This window comes from Thalassophryne amazonica, chromosome 7 (genome assembly GCF_902500255.1).
Source record: "Thalassophryne amazonica chromosome 7, fThaAma1.1, whole genome shotgun sequence".
In the NCBI taxonomy this organism is placed as follows: domain Eukaryota; kingdom Metazoa; phylum Chordata; class Actinopteri; order Batrachoidiformes; family Batrachoididae; genus Thalassophryne; species Thalassophryne amazonica.
This window is the reverse complement of record NC_047109.1, coordinates 55,641,238-55,656,031: the sequence shown is the minus strand read 5'-3', so window position 1 is coordinate 55,656,031 and position 14,794 is coordinate 55,641,238.

The following is a 14,794-nucleotide window of genomic DNA, read 5'->3' as shown; positions in this document are numbered from 1 at the left end:
AAACCTCCACATTTCAGGCTCTATTGATCCAGGACGTCGTGAGAGAACAGAGAAGTTTCAGAAGAAGTCGGTTTCAGCATTTTATCCGGATATTCCACTGTTAAAGGAGATTTTTTTTAATGAAAGACGTGCAGACAGGTCCGCGCGTCGGGACGCAGCTGCCGCGACGCTCCGCCACAGGAAAAACACCTCTGTTGGAAGCCTTAAGGACAAGTTGGAACATGTCCTGCTGTTTAACAATTTCTCATATACTCACTCCACTGAAAGCCATCAAAAGCCGCCTGGATTTTACAAATGGTTATCAACCATCAGCTTTCAGGCTCCTCTCCTGTGGAACCAGCTCCCAATTCAGATCAGGGAGACAGACACCCTCTCTACTTTTAAGATTAGGCTTAAAACTTTCCTTTTTGCTAAAGCTTATAGTTAGGGCTGGATCAGGTGACCCTGAACCATCCCTTAGTTATGCTGCTATAGACGTAGACTGCTGGGGGGTTCCCATGATGCACTGTATCTTTCTCTGTTTGCTCTGTATGCACCACTCTGCATTTAATCATTAGTGATCGATCTCTGCTCCCCTCCACAGCATGTCTTTTTCCTGGTTCTCTCCCTCAGCCCCAACCAGTCCCAGCAGAAGACTGCCCCTCCCTGAGCCTGGTTCTGCTGGAGGTTTCTTCCTGTTAAAAGGGAGTTTTTCCTTCCCACTGTAGCCAAGTGCTTGCTCACAGGGGGTCGTTTTGACCGTTGGGGTTTTACATAATTATTGTATGGCCTTGCCTTACAATATAAAGCGCCTTGGGGCAACTGTTCGTTGTGATTTGGCGCTATATAAAAAAATTGATTGATTGATTGATTGAACACGGAGGTGTTTTTCCTGTGCCGCCGCACCGCGTCGGCTGCGTCCCGACGCGCGGACCCGTCCGCACGTCTTTCATTAAAAAAATCTCCTTTAACAGTGGAATATCCGGATAAAATGCTGAAACCGACTTCTTCTGAAACTTCTCTGTTCTCTCACGACGTCCTGGATCAATAGAGCCTGAAATGTGGAGGTTTTCAGCTTGAACAGGCTGACGACGGCGGCTGAGAGCGCTGAGCGACGTCTTGCACCGTGGGAAGTCCTTAAAGCAACAGAATCACCTCAAAATCTCTCATCAGCCGTTAAAATTTTCACTGAAAACCAGCTTAATTTTTCGAACCGTGTCCACTTTGATGTGTCTCACAGGTTTAGAAAAAAATTTGATCAAACAAAGCGCCAGTCTCTCAGCAACTTCTCAAAGGAATTCCGACTAGGGGCTGGACGACTCCTCCCACAAGGAGTGCTCACAGGCGAATGACGTCACCGACAGGCGTGGAAAAACTCACGCATGCGCACGAGGGTTCAAGCATGTCTGACGTAAAAACATATGAATGAAATCCATATAGTTTTTGAAAAAAATCAATCAATCAATCAATCAACTTTTTTCTTATATAGCGCCAAATCACAACAAACAGTTGCCCCAAGGCGCTCCATATTGTAAGGCAAGGCCATACAATAATTATGAAAAACCCCAACCGTCAAAACGACCCCCTATGAGCAAGCACTTGGCCACAGTGGGAAGGAAAAACTCCCTTTTAACAGGAAGAAACCTCCAGCAGAACCAGGCTCAGGGAGGGGCAGTCTTCTGCTGAGACTGGTTGGGGCTGAGGGAAAAAACCAGGAAAAAGACATGCCGTGAAGGGGGGCAGAGATCGATCACTAATGATTAAATACAGAGTGATGCATACGGAGCAAAAAGAGAAAGAAACAGTGCATCATGGGAACCCCCCCACAATCTACGTCTAAAGCAGCATAACCAAGGGATGGTCCAGGGTCACCCGATCCAGCCCTAACTATAAGCCTTAGCGAAAAGGAAAGTTTTAAGCCTAATCTTAAAAGTAGAGAGGGTATCTGTCTCCCTGATCTGAATTGGGAGCTGGTTCCACAGGAGAGGAGCCTGAAAGCTGAAGGCTCTGCCTCCCATTCTACTCTTACAAACCCTAGGAACTACAAGTAAGTCCGCAGTCTGAGAGCGAAGCGCTCTAATGGGGTAATATGGTACTACGAGGTCCCTAAGATAAGATGGGACCTGATTATTCAAAACCTTATAAGTAAGAAGAAGAATTTTAAATTCTATTCTAGAATTAACAGGAAGCCAATGAAGAGAGGCCAACACGGGTGAGATATGCTCTCTCCTGCTAGTCCCCGTCAGTACTCTAGCTGCAGCATTCTGAACCAACTGAAGGCTTTTTAGGGAACTTTTAGGACAACCTGATAATAATGAATTACAATAGTCCAGCCTAGAGGAAATAAATGCATGAATTAGTTTTTCAGCATCACTCTGAGACAAGACCTTTCTGATTTTAGAGATATTGCGTAAATGCAAAAAGGCAGTCCTACATATTTGTTTAATATGCACTTTGAATGACATATCCTGATAAAAAATGACTCCAAGATTTCTCACAGTATTACTAGAGATCAGGGAAATGCCATCCAGAGTAACGATCTGGTTAGACACCATGCTTCTAAGATTTGTGGGGCCAAGTACAATAACTTCAGTTTTATCTGAGTTTAAAAGCAGGAAATTAGAGGTCATCCATGTCTTTATGTCTGTAAGACAATCCTGCAGTTTAGCTAATTGGTGTGTATCCTCTGGCTTCATGGATAGATAAAGCTGGGTATCATCTGCGTAACAATGAAAATTTAAGCAATACCGTCTAATAATACTGCCTAAGGGAAGCATCTATAAAGTGAATAAAATTGGTCCTAGCACAGAACCTTGTGGAACTCCATAATTAACTTTAGTCTGTGAAGAAGATTCCCCATTTACATGAACAAACTGTAATCTATTAGACAAATATGATTCAAACCACCGCAGCGCAGTGCCTTTAATACCTATGACATGCTCTAATCTCTGTAATAAAATTTTATGGTCAACAGTATCAAAAGCAGCACTGAGGTCCAACAGAACAAGCACAGAGATAAGTCCACTGTCCGAAGCCATAAGAAGATCATTTGTAACCTTCACTAATGCTGTTTCTGTACTATGATGAATTCTAAAACCTGACTGAAACTCTTCAAATAGACCATTCCTCTGCAGGTGATCAGTTAACTGTTTTACAACTACCCTCTCAAGAATCTTTGAGAGAAAAGGAAGGTTGGAAATTGGCCTATAATTAGCTAAGATAGCTGGGTCAAGTGATGGCTTTTTAAGTAATGGTTTAATTACTGCCACCTTAAAGGCCTGTGGTACATAACCAACTAACAAAGATAGATTGATCATATTTAAGATTGAAGCATTAAATAATGGTAGGACTTCCTTGAGCAGCCTGGCAGGAATGGGGTCCAATAAACATGCCGATGGTTTGGACGAAGCAACCAATGAAAATAACTCAGACAGAACAACCGGAGAGAAAGAGTCTAACCAAATACCGGCATCACTGAAAGCAGCCAAAGACAACGATACATCTTTGGGATGGTTATGAGTAATTTTTTCTCTAATAGTCAAAATTTTGTTAGCAAAGAAAGTCATGAAGTCATTACTAGTTAAAGTTAATGGAATACTCAGCTCAATAGAGCTCTGACTCTTTGTCAGCCTAGCTACAGTGCTGAAAAGAAACCTGAGGTTATTCTTATTTTCTTCAATTAGTGATCAATCAATCAATCAACTTTTTTCTTGTATAGCGCCAAATCACAACAAACAGTTGCCCCAAGGCGCTCCACATTGCAAGGCAAGGCCATACAATAATTATGAAACACAGTCTACGTCTAAAGCAACATAACCAAGGGATGGTCCAGGGTCTCCCGATCCAGCCCTAACTATAAGCCTTAGCGAAAAGGAAAGTTTTAAGCCTAATCTTAAAAGTAGAGAGGGTATCTGTCTCCCTGATCTGAATTGGGAGCTGGTTCCACAGGAGAGGAGCCTGAAAGCTGAAGGCTCTGCCTCCCATTCTACTCTTACAAACCCTAGGAACTACAAGTAAGCCCGCAGTCTGAGAGCGAAGCGCTCTAATGGGGTAATATGGTACTACGAGGTCCCTAAGATAAGATGGGACCTGATTATTCAAAACCTTATAAGTAAGAAGAAGAATTTTAAATTCTATTCTAGCATTAACAGGAAGCCAATGAAGGGAGGCCAACACGGGTGAGATATGCTCTCTCCTGCTAGTCCCCGTCAGTACTCTAGCTGCAGCATTCTGAACCAACTGAAGGCTTTTTAGGGAACTTTTAGGACAACCTGATAATAATGAATTACAATAGTCCAGCCTAGAGGAAATAATGCATGAATTAGTTTTTCAGCATCACTCTGAGACAAGACCTTTCTGATTTTAGAGATATTGCGTAAATGCAAAAAGGCAGTCCTACATATTTGTTTAATATGCGCTTTGAATGACATATCCTGATCAAAAATAACTCCAAGATTTCTCACAGTATTACTAGAGATCAGGGAAATGCCATCCAGAGTAACGATCTGGTTAGACACCATGCTTCTAAGATTTGTGGGGCCAAGTACAATAACTTCAGTTTTATCTGAGTTTAAAAGCAGGAAATTAGAGGTCATCCATGTCTTTATGTCTGTAAGACAATCCTGCAGTTTAGCTAATTGGTGCGTATCCTCTGGCTTCATGGATAGATAAAGCTGGGTATCATCTGCGTAACAATGAAAATTTAAGCAATACCGTCTAATAATACTGCCCAAGGGAAGCATGTATAAAGTGAATAAAATTGGTCCTAGCACAGAACCTTGTGGAACTCCATAATTAACTTTAGTCTGTGAAGAAGATTCCCCATTTACATGAACAAACTGTAATCTATTAGACAAATATGATTCAAACCACCGTAGCGCAATGCCTTTAATACCTATGACATGCTCTAATCTCTGTAATAAAATTTTATGGTCAACAGTATCAAAAGCAGCACTGAGGTCCAACAGAACAAGCACAGAGATAAGTCCACTGTCCGAAGCCATAAGAAGATCATTTGTAACCTTCACTAATGCTGTTTCTGTACTATGATGAATTCTAAAACCTGACTGAAACTCTTCAAATAGACCATTCCTCTGCAGGTGATCAGTTAGCTGTTTTACAACTACCCTCTCAAGAATCTTTGAGAGAAAAGGAAGGTTGGAGATTGGCCTATAATTAGCTAAGATAGCTGGGTCAAGTGATGGCTTTTAAGTAATGGTTTAATTACTGCCACCTTAAAGGCCTGTGGTACATAACCAACTAACAAAGATAGATTGATCATATTAAGATTGAAGCATTAAATAATGGTAGGACTTCCTTGAGCAGCCTGGCAGGAATGGGGTCTAATAAACATGTTGATGGTTTGGATGAAGTAACTAATGAAAATAACTCAGACAGAACAATCGGAGAGAAAGAGTCTAACCAAATACCGGCATCACTGAAAGCAGCCAAAGATAACGATACATCTTTGGGATGGTTATGAGTAATTTTTTCTCTAATAGTCAAAATTTTGTTAGCAAAGAAAGTCATGAAGTCATTACTAGTTAAAGTTAATGGAATACTCAGCTCAATAGAGCTCTGACTCTTTGTCAGCCTGGCTACAGTGCTGAAAAGAAACCTGGGGTTGTTCTTATTTTCTTCAATTAGTGATGAGTAGAAAGATGTCCTAGCTTCACGAAGGGCTTTCTTATAGAGCAACAAACTCTTTTTCCAGGCTAAGTGAAGATCTTCTAAATTAGTGAGACGCCATTTCCTCTCCAACTTACGGGTTATCAGCTTTAAGCTACGAGTTTGTGAGTTATACCACGGAGTCAGACACTTCTGATTTAAAGCTCTCTTTTTCAGAGGAGCTACAGCATCCAAAGTTGTCTTCAATGAGGATGTAAAACTATTGACAAGATACTCTAACTCCCTTACAGAGTTTAGGTAGCTACTCTGCTCTGTGTTGGTATATGACATTAGAGAACATAAAGAAGGAATCATATCCTTAAACCTAGTTACAGCGCTTTCTGAAAGACTTCTAGTGTAATGAAACTTATTCCCCACTGCAGGGTAGTCCATCAGGGTAAATGTAAATGTTATTAAAAAATGATCAGACAAAGGGAGTTTCAGGGAATACTGTTAAGTCTTCTATTTCCATACCATAAGTCAGAACAAGATCTAAAATATGATTAAAGTGGTGGGTGGACTCATTTACTTTTTGAGCAAAGCCGATAGAGTCTAATAATAGAGTAAATGCAGTGTTGAGGCTGTCATTCTCAGCATCTGTGTGGATGTTAAAATCGCCCACTATAATTATCTTATCTGAGCTAAGCACTAAGTCAGACAAAAGGTCTGAAAATTCACAGAGAAACTCACAGTAACGACCAGGTGGACGATAGATAATAACAAATAAAACTGGTTTTTGGGACTTCCAATTTGGATGGACAAGACTAAGAGACAAGCTTTCAAATGAATTAAAGCTCTGTCTAGGTTTTTGATTAATTAATAAGCTGGAATGGAAGATTGCTGCTAATCCTCCGCCCCGGCCCGTGCTACGAGCATTCTGACAGTTAGTGTGACTCGGGGGTGTTGACTCATTTAAACTAACATATTCATCCTGCTGTAACCAAGTTTCTGTTAGGCAGAATAAATCAATACATTGATCAATTATTATATCATTTACCAACAGGGACTTAGAAGAAAGAGACCTAATGTTTAATAGACCACATTTAACTGTTTTAGTCTGTGGTGCAATTGAAGGTGCTATATTATTTTTTCTTTTTGAATTTTATGCTTAAATAGATTTTTGCTGGTTATTGGTGGTCTGGGAGCAGGCACCGTCTCTACGGGGATGGGGTAATGAGGGGATGGCAGGGGGAGAGAAGCTGCAGAGAGGTGTATAAGTCCACAGCTCTGCCTCCTGGTCCCAACGCTGGACAGTCACAGTTTGGAGGATCCAAGAAAATTGGCCAGATTTCTAGAAATGAGAACTGCTCCATCTAAAGTGGGATGGATGCCGTCTCTCCTAACAAGACCAGGTTTTCCCCAGAAGCTTTGCCAATTATCAATGAAGCCCACCTCATTTTTTGGACACCACTCAGACAGCCAGCAATTCAAGGAGAACATGCGGCTAAACATGTCACTCCCGGTCCGATTGGGGAGGGGCCCAGAGAAAACAACAGAGTCCGACATTGTTTTTGCAAAGTTACACACCGATTTAATGTTAATTTTAGTGACCTCCGATTGGTGTAACCGAGTGTCATTACTGCCGACGTGAATTACAATCTTACCAAATTTACGCTTAGCCTTAGCCAGCAATTTCAAATGTCCTTCGATGTCGCCTGCTCTGGCCCCCGGAAGACAATTGACAATGGTTGCTGGTGTCGCTAACTTCACATTTCTCAAAACAGAGTCGCCAATAACCAGAGTTTGATCCTCGGCGAGTGTATCGTCGAGTGGGGAAAAACGGTTAGAGATGTGAACGGGTTGACGGTGTACACGGGGCTTCTGTTTAGGGCTACGCTTCCTCCTCACAGTCACCCAGTCAGCCTGCTTTCCCGGCTGCCCGGGATCTGCCAGAGGGGACCTAACGGCGGCTAAGCTACCTTGGTCCGCACCGACTACAGGGGCCTGGCTAGCTGTAGAATTTTCCACGGTGTGGAGCCGAGTCTCCAATTCGCCCAGCCTGGCCTCCAAAGCTACGAATAAGCTGCACTTATTACAAGTACCGTTACTGCTAAAGGAGGCTGAGGAATAACTAAACATTTCACACCCAGAGCAGAAAAGTGCGGGAGAGACAGGAGAAGCCGCCATGCTAAATCGGCTAAGAGCTAGTAGCTACGCAACCTAGCGGATTCCTAAAAACACACAAAGTGAATAATGTGTAAATAATTTAAAGGTGATTCAGCAGAAGGAGTGCCCCAATCAAGGCACCAAACAGGCCATGAAGCAGCACAGGCAACGCACGACAACAGTGCTAAAAGAGAAAAAAAAAATAAATAAATAAATAAATAAAAAACGAAAGCGTTAGCAAGCTAGTTAGCTTGCCAACGCTGATGAAAGTTAGCAGTAAAAGTGCTCCGTCGCGATGTTTCGACTGTTAGAGGTCTTCCTTAGGCGTTGGAGCACAGTAAAAAAGTAAAAAAAAAAAAAAAAAGTAAAAAAGTCTTGAAAAAGACTGTTAATTCAAGTCCAAAGCAGCAGGTAGCAGTCTCAGTGTAAACAGTCCCAACAGAGAGCCAAGTGTTACAGGGAAAATAAAAAGGACCTATACTTTATTGACAGCCCTTGTATACACACCGTTACAAAAGACAAATAGCACCAATGATACACTGACTAGAAAAGAAATGACTGCAGAAATTGTCATTTTAGAAAAGAGTTGTGTGACTCAAAATTGATCAAATGTGCCTTGAAAACGTTCAGCCCCTTGGGATTTTACACAGTTTATGCCATTTCAAATATAAAAAGTAATTCAGGCTTCTTGATATAAAATTTTCTAAAAGTATCCTCAAACTTAAAGCAAATCTCTACAACTTGACATGAATTATAAAAATATTAAAGATCAGATGAAGGGTTGCATAAGTAATTGTCCCCTTTGATCCATCCATCCATCCATTTTCTTCTGCTTTATCCGGAGTCGGGTCGTGGGGGCAGCAGCTCAAGCAAAGCCGCCCAGACCTCCCGATCCACACACACCTCCCCCAGCTCCTCCGGGGGAACCCCAAGGCGTTCCCAAGCCAGCCGAGAGATGTAATCCTTCCAGCGTGTCCTGGGTCTTCCCCGGGGCCTCCTCCCAATGGGACGTGCCTGGAACACCTCTCCAGCGACGCGTCCAGGGGGCATCCGGAAAAGATGCCCGAGCCACCTCAACTGACTCCTTTCGACGTGGAGGAGCAGCGGCTCGACTCCGAGCTCCTCCCGAGTGACCGAGCTCCTCACCCTATCTCTAAGGGAGCGCCCAGCCACCCTGCAGAGGAAACTCAGCTCGGCCGCTTGTACCCGCTATCTCGTTCTTTCAGTCATGAGCCAAATCTCATGACCATAGGTGAGGATCGGAACGTAGATCGATCGGTAAATCGAGCGCTTTGCCCCCCTACTCAGCTCTCTCTTCACCACGACGGTCCGATACAGTGACCGCATCACTGTAGACGCTGCACCGATCCGTCTATTGATCTCACGCTCCATCCGTCCCTCACTCGTGAATAAGGCCCTGAGATACTTAAACTCCTCCACTTGAGGCAAGGACACTCCACCGACCTGAAGAGGGCAAAGCACCTTTTTCCGGTTGAGAACCATGGCCTCGGATTTGGAGGTGCTGATCTTCATCCCGGACGCCTCACACTCGGCTGCAAACCACCCCAGTGCACACTGAAGGACCTGATTTGACGAAGCCAACAGAACCACATCGTCCGCAAACAGCAGAGACGAGATTCTGTGGTTCCCAAACCAGACCCCTCTACACCCTGGCTGCGCCTAGAAATTCTGTCCATAAAAATAATGAACAGAACCGGTGACAAAGGGCAGCCCTGGCGGAGGCCAATGTGCACTGGAAACAGGTTTGACTTACTACCGGCAATGCGAACCAAGCTCCTGCTGCGGTCATACAGGGACCGGATAGCCCTTAGCAAAGGACCCCGGACCCCATACTCCCCACAGGGTGCCCCGAGGGACACGGTCGAACGCCTTCTCCAGATCCACAAAACACATGTGGACTGGTTGGGCGAGCTCCCATGAACCCTCGAGCACCCGATGGAGCGTGTAGAGCTGGTCCAGTGTGTTGCGACCAGGACGAAATCCAAACTGCTCCTCCTGAATCCGAGGTTCGACCATTGGTCGAATTCTCCTCTCCAGTACTCTGGAATAGACCTTACCGGGGAGGCTGAGGAGTGTGATCCCCCTATAGTTGGAACACACCCTCCGGTCCCCCTTCTTAAACCGAGGGACCACCACCCTGGTCTGCCAATCCAGAGGCACTGTCCTCGATCGCCACGCGATGTTGCAGAGGCGTGTCAGCCAAGACAGTCCCACAACATCCAGAGACTTAAGGTACTCAGGACGGATTTCATCCACCCCAGGAGCCTTGCCACCGAGGAGCTTTCCAACCACCTCGGTGACTTCTGCCTGGGTAATGGATGAGTCCGCCTCTGGGTCCCCAGTCTCTGCCTCCTCTTCGGAAGACGTGACGATGGGATTGAGGAGATCCTCAAAGTACTCCTTCCACCGCCCAACAACATCCCCAGTCAGAGTCAACAGCTCCCCACCCGCACCGTAAACAGTGCCGGTGGAGAGCTGCTTCCGCCTCCTGAGGCGTCGGATGGTTTGCCAGAATCTCTTCGAGGCCGACCAATAGTCCTCCTCCATAACCTCCCCGAACTCCTCCCAGACCCGAGTTTTTGCCTCTGTGACCGCACGGGCTGCGGCACGCTTGGCCTGCCGGTACCTGTCAGCTGCCTCTGGGGTCCCACCTACCAACAAAGATAAGTAGGACTCCTTCTTCAGCTTGACAGCATCCCTTACTTCCGGTGTCCACCACCGGGTTCGGGGATTGCTGCCGCGACAGGCACCAGAGACCTTGCGACCACAGCTACGAGCAGCCGATTCAGCAATAGAGGTGGAGAACATGGTCCACTCGGACTCCATGTCTCCAACCTCCCCCGGGATCTGGGAGAAGCTCTCCCGGAGGTGGGAGTTGAAGACCTCCCTGACAGAGGGTTCTGCCAGTCGTTCCCAGCAGACCCTCACAATACGTTTGGGCCTGCCAGGTCTGACCGGCTTCCTCCCCTCCCAGTGGATCCAACTCACCACCAGGTGGTGATTGGTCGACAGCTCTGCCCCTCTCTTTACTCGAGTGTCCGAGACACGTGGCCGAAGGTCAGATGATACGACTACAAAGTCGATCATCGACCTCCGGCTCAGGGTGTCCTGGTGCCACGTGCACTTATGGACACCCTTGTGCTCGAACATGGTGTTATATGCAGGATATGTCCTTCAATGCGCATATTAAGCAAATATGTAGGACTGCTTTTTTACAGTTGCGCAATATCTCTAAAATTAGGTCTTGTCTCAGAGTGATGCTGAAAAACTAATTCATGCATTTATTTCCTCTAGGCTGGACTATTGTAATTCATTATTATCAGGTTGTCCTAAAAGTTCCCTGAAAAGCCTTCAGTTAATTCAAAATGCTGCAGCTAGAGTACTAGCGGGGACTAGAAGGAGAGAGCATATCTCACCCATATTGGCCTCTCTTCATTGGCTTCCTGTTTATTCTAGAATAGAATTTAAAATTCTTCTTCTTACTTATAAGGTTTTGAATAATCCCATGATGCACTGTTTCTTTCTCTTTTTGCTCTGTATGCACCACTCTGCATTTAATCATTAGTGATCGATCTCTGCTCCCCTCCACAGCATGTCTTTTTCCTGGTTCTCTCCCTCAGCCCCAACCAGTCCCAGCAGAAGACTGCCCCTCCCTGAGCCTGGTTCTGCTGGAGGTTTCTTCCTGTTAAAAGAGAGTTTTTCCTTCCCACTGTAGCCAAGTGCTTGCTCACAGGGGGTCGTTTTGACCGTTGGGGTTTTACATAATTATTGTATGGCCTTGCCTTACAATATAAAGCGCCTTGGGGCAACTGTTTGTTGTGATTTGGCGCTATATAAAAAATTGATTGATTGATTGATCTTATCTTAGGGACCTCTTAGTACCATATCACCCCAATAGAACGCTTCGCTCTCAGACTGCAGGCTTACTTGTAGTTCCTAGGGTTTTTAAGAGTAGAATGGGAGGCAGAGCCTTCAGCTTTCAGGCTCCTCTCCTGTGGAACCAGCTCCCAATTCAGATCAGGGAGACAGACACCCTCTCTACTTTTAAGATTAGGCTTAAAACTTTCCTTTTTGCTAAAGCTTATAGTTAGGGCTGGATCAGGTGACCCTGAACCATCCCTTAGTTATGCTGCTATAGACTTAGACTGCTGGGGGGTTTCCATGATGCACTGAGTGTTTCTTTCTCTTTTTGCTCTGTATGCACCACTCTGCATTTAATCATTAGTGATTGATCTCTGCTCCCCTCCACAGCATGTCTTTTTCCTGATTCTCTCCCCTCAGCCCCAACCAGTCCCAGCAGAAGACTGCCCCTCCCTGAGCCTGGTTCTGCTGGAGGTTTCTTCCTGTTAAAAGGGAGTTTTTCCTTCCCACTGTCGCCAAGCGCTTGCTCATAGGGGGTCGTTTTGACGGTTGGGATTTTTCTGTAATTATTGTATGGATTTTGCCTTGAAATATAGAGCGCCTTGGGGCAACTGTTGTTGTGATTTGGTGCTATATAAATAAAATTGATTTGATTTGATTTGATATGCTTCTGTGGCTGTGACTGGAGAAATACTACACAGTGCATGTTTTGCATTTTGCATCACCACTCTTAACATGATCCCATCACAAAAATTGACTCGATTTTGTAAGATCATTGTGATCTAATAGATTCCTTTTCGTGATGCCATCACGAACTGTCATGAGACTGGATTGCGTGAAGTGGAGCAAAGGATTTATTTTAAACAAAACAGATTCTGGCAAAGTGTAGTTGAACTTTCTTTTTTTTTTAAATCCTACTTTATATCACTTCATCATGAAGCTGTATAACTGGTGATGTAAAATGTAAATTTCTCCAATCATAGCCACAGAAGCCTATAACTTCTGAATTGTCTGGGCATCTTTCCTCACTTGTCACCTTTTTGCACAGTCCCTTAGTTTTTGACAACTGCTTCTTCCAGACAGAATTACAATGCATTATACACTATACAGTTTGCATTTCTTAAAGACTGATGTAAATTAAGTCTAAGAGACAGTGACTTGGAAATGTATATGTATCCATCTCCTGACGTGTCTGAAGAAAACTGGCAATTAAACTGCATGGTTATTTATATGTGTCATACCAAAGGGAACCATTACTTATGCAACCCATTGTCTTGGTTTTGATATTTGTATTTAATTTATAGCAAGTTGTAGAGGTTTGCTTTGAGTTTCAGTTTAAGGAGAATAATTTTAGAAGTTTAAAGATCAAGAAGCCTGAATTGATTTTTGTATCTGAAATGGCATAAACAAGTTAAAATGTGTAAAAGCCCAAGGGGCTCAATATTCTTTCAAGGCATTGTAAATAACGTATTTCAGTTTATTTAATAATTTTCACACCATAACTAATCAATGTATTAAAGTGATACTACAATAAAGCATCCTCACAATACAAATATCTTTAGCTTAGAATACAGTCTGCTGCCTTTCAGTTAAATCTATGGAGGCGTTTTTCAAAAGATAGTGTTTGTAACCGCACAACACAAATGTTGCGCCCCCAGACTCACAGCTGCGCTTGCACGAGGCGCACATTTCGGGTTTTACAGTAACACACAGAACTGTTCGTGGGTTCGCTCTGATATCTGATCTGACAGCTGCAGTGGCAGGTGCACACACACAAAGGCAGACATGCGTCGCTGCCTGTGCGCAAAACATGCGTCAGGCGCACAATAAGACTCGCTCGTTGATGTGGACGGCGAAAAAAACGACCAATGCTCGTGTCATTTTTTTTTTTTAAAGAAAAGAAATGAAGTTCGTTCTTTATTTCCTGCAGTGCTCTGCAGGGATCAGCAGCCTGCCGCTGGCTGAGCTTCGGTGCGTCACGGACGTGGGGTCTTTTAACCTGCTGCACGTGCAGGTCCGGACGCGAAGGAAGACAAACGTCCACCCCACATTTACCACGTGCTGTTGAAATATAGGATGCATACATCAGCGCCATCAAGGCTTGAAAGGAAACAGGGTTATCACTGTGCGCCTCGCTGGCGGCTGTCAACATAATTTGCGTACTGGTTTATTTTGGGGAAACAGCCAACCGTCAGCGCGGGCAGCCCCCGCTCTTCTCAACCGACAAGCTACATCTGAGGGCTTTTTAATTCTTGATTTTTCTGCTGCACAAATGAAAGTAGGATTCCCAAAGCCTGGATTTTATAAACAGACACAGGATTTGGCGCACTGGTGCACCTGAATGGATGCGTTTGGACCCCAAATGTTTCCTGGATGATGGTGTAATATTGACCAAAGAGATGGTGTTTTTTTTTATTGTGAACAGTGCTACAGTGCTGTCAGTCATCTCTTAGGTATAATCAAACAAATTAGATTTTTAAACAAGCGAAATAAATTGCTCTGAAGTCTGGAGAGCCAAATGCGCCATTTGGCACACTTTCCGTTGCATTGCGCGCTAAAAAGGACTAATTTGTTTTGTTTTTTTTAACGTAACTCTTATTTATAACAACATGCGGCATTTTTTTTAAATAATTAGAATAAAATTATACATTATAACCTGCACAAACCTTTCTTTTTTCATGCTTGAGCCACTGCAAAGCTTTTTATCCCATTTGGATCCACCTGTGTACTTTTGGAGAGTTACATTTGGAACCACAGACCTCCTTTTGCCTTTTTGGATTTTACCCGTATTGGATTATTTTCTTCGCACTTTCTTTGGTCCAGTCCACATTCAAATGGTCTCTTTGTGTCATAAATCCCACCAATGGGCTATTTGTAGCTGCTGGTAGATGCTGCAGGGCTTTTGACAAACGCACAAAAGGCACCAGAACGTCTCTGAGAGTGCAGCTGCGCACTGGCTGACAGTCGCTCTTCAGTTTCAACTGTGTGACTCGTGTTTGGACCGCAATAAATTCAAACTATAGGGGTAAGACATGGTGCATATGGGGAGGGGGGTTTACTGTCTAAAGTTAATAACATAACATTTTAAAATGGCATAATGAAACCTATGTGTATTGTGGGCCACAGAAACACTTTTTGGATTTCAGGGCCTCTCTGGGCC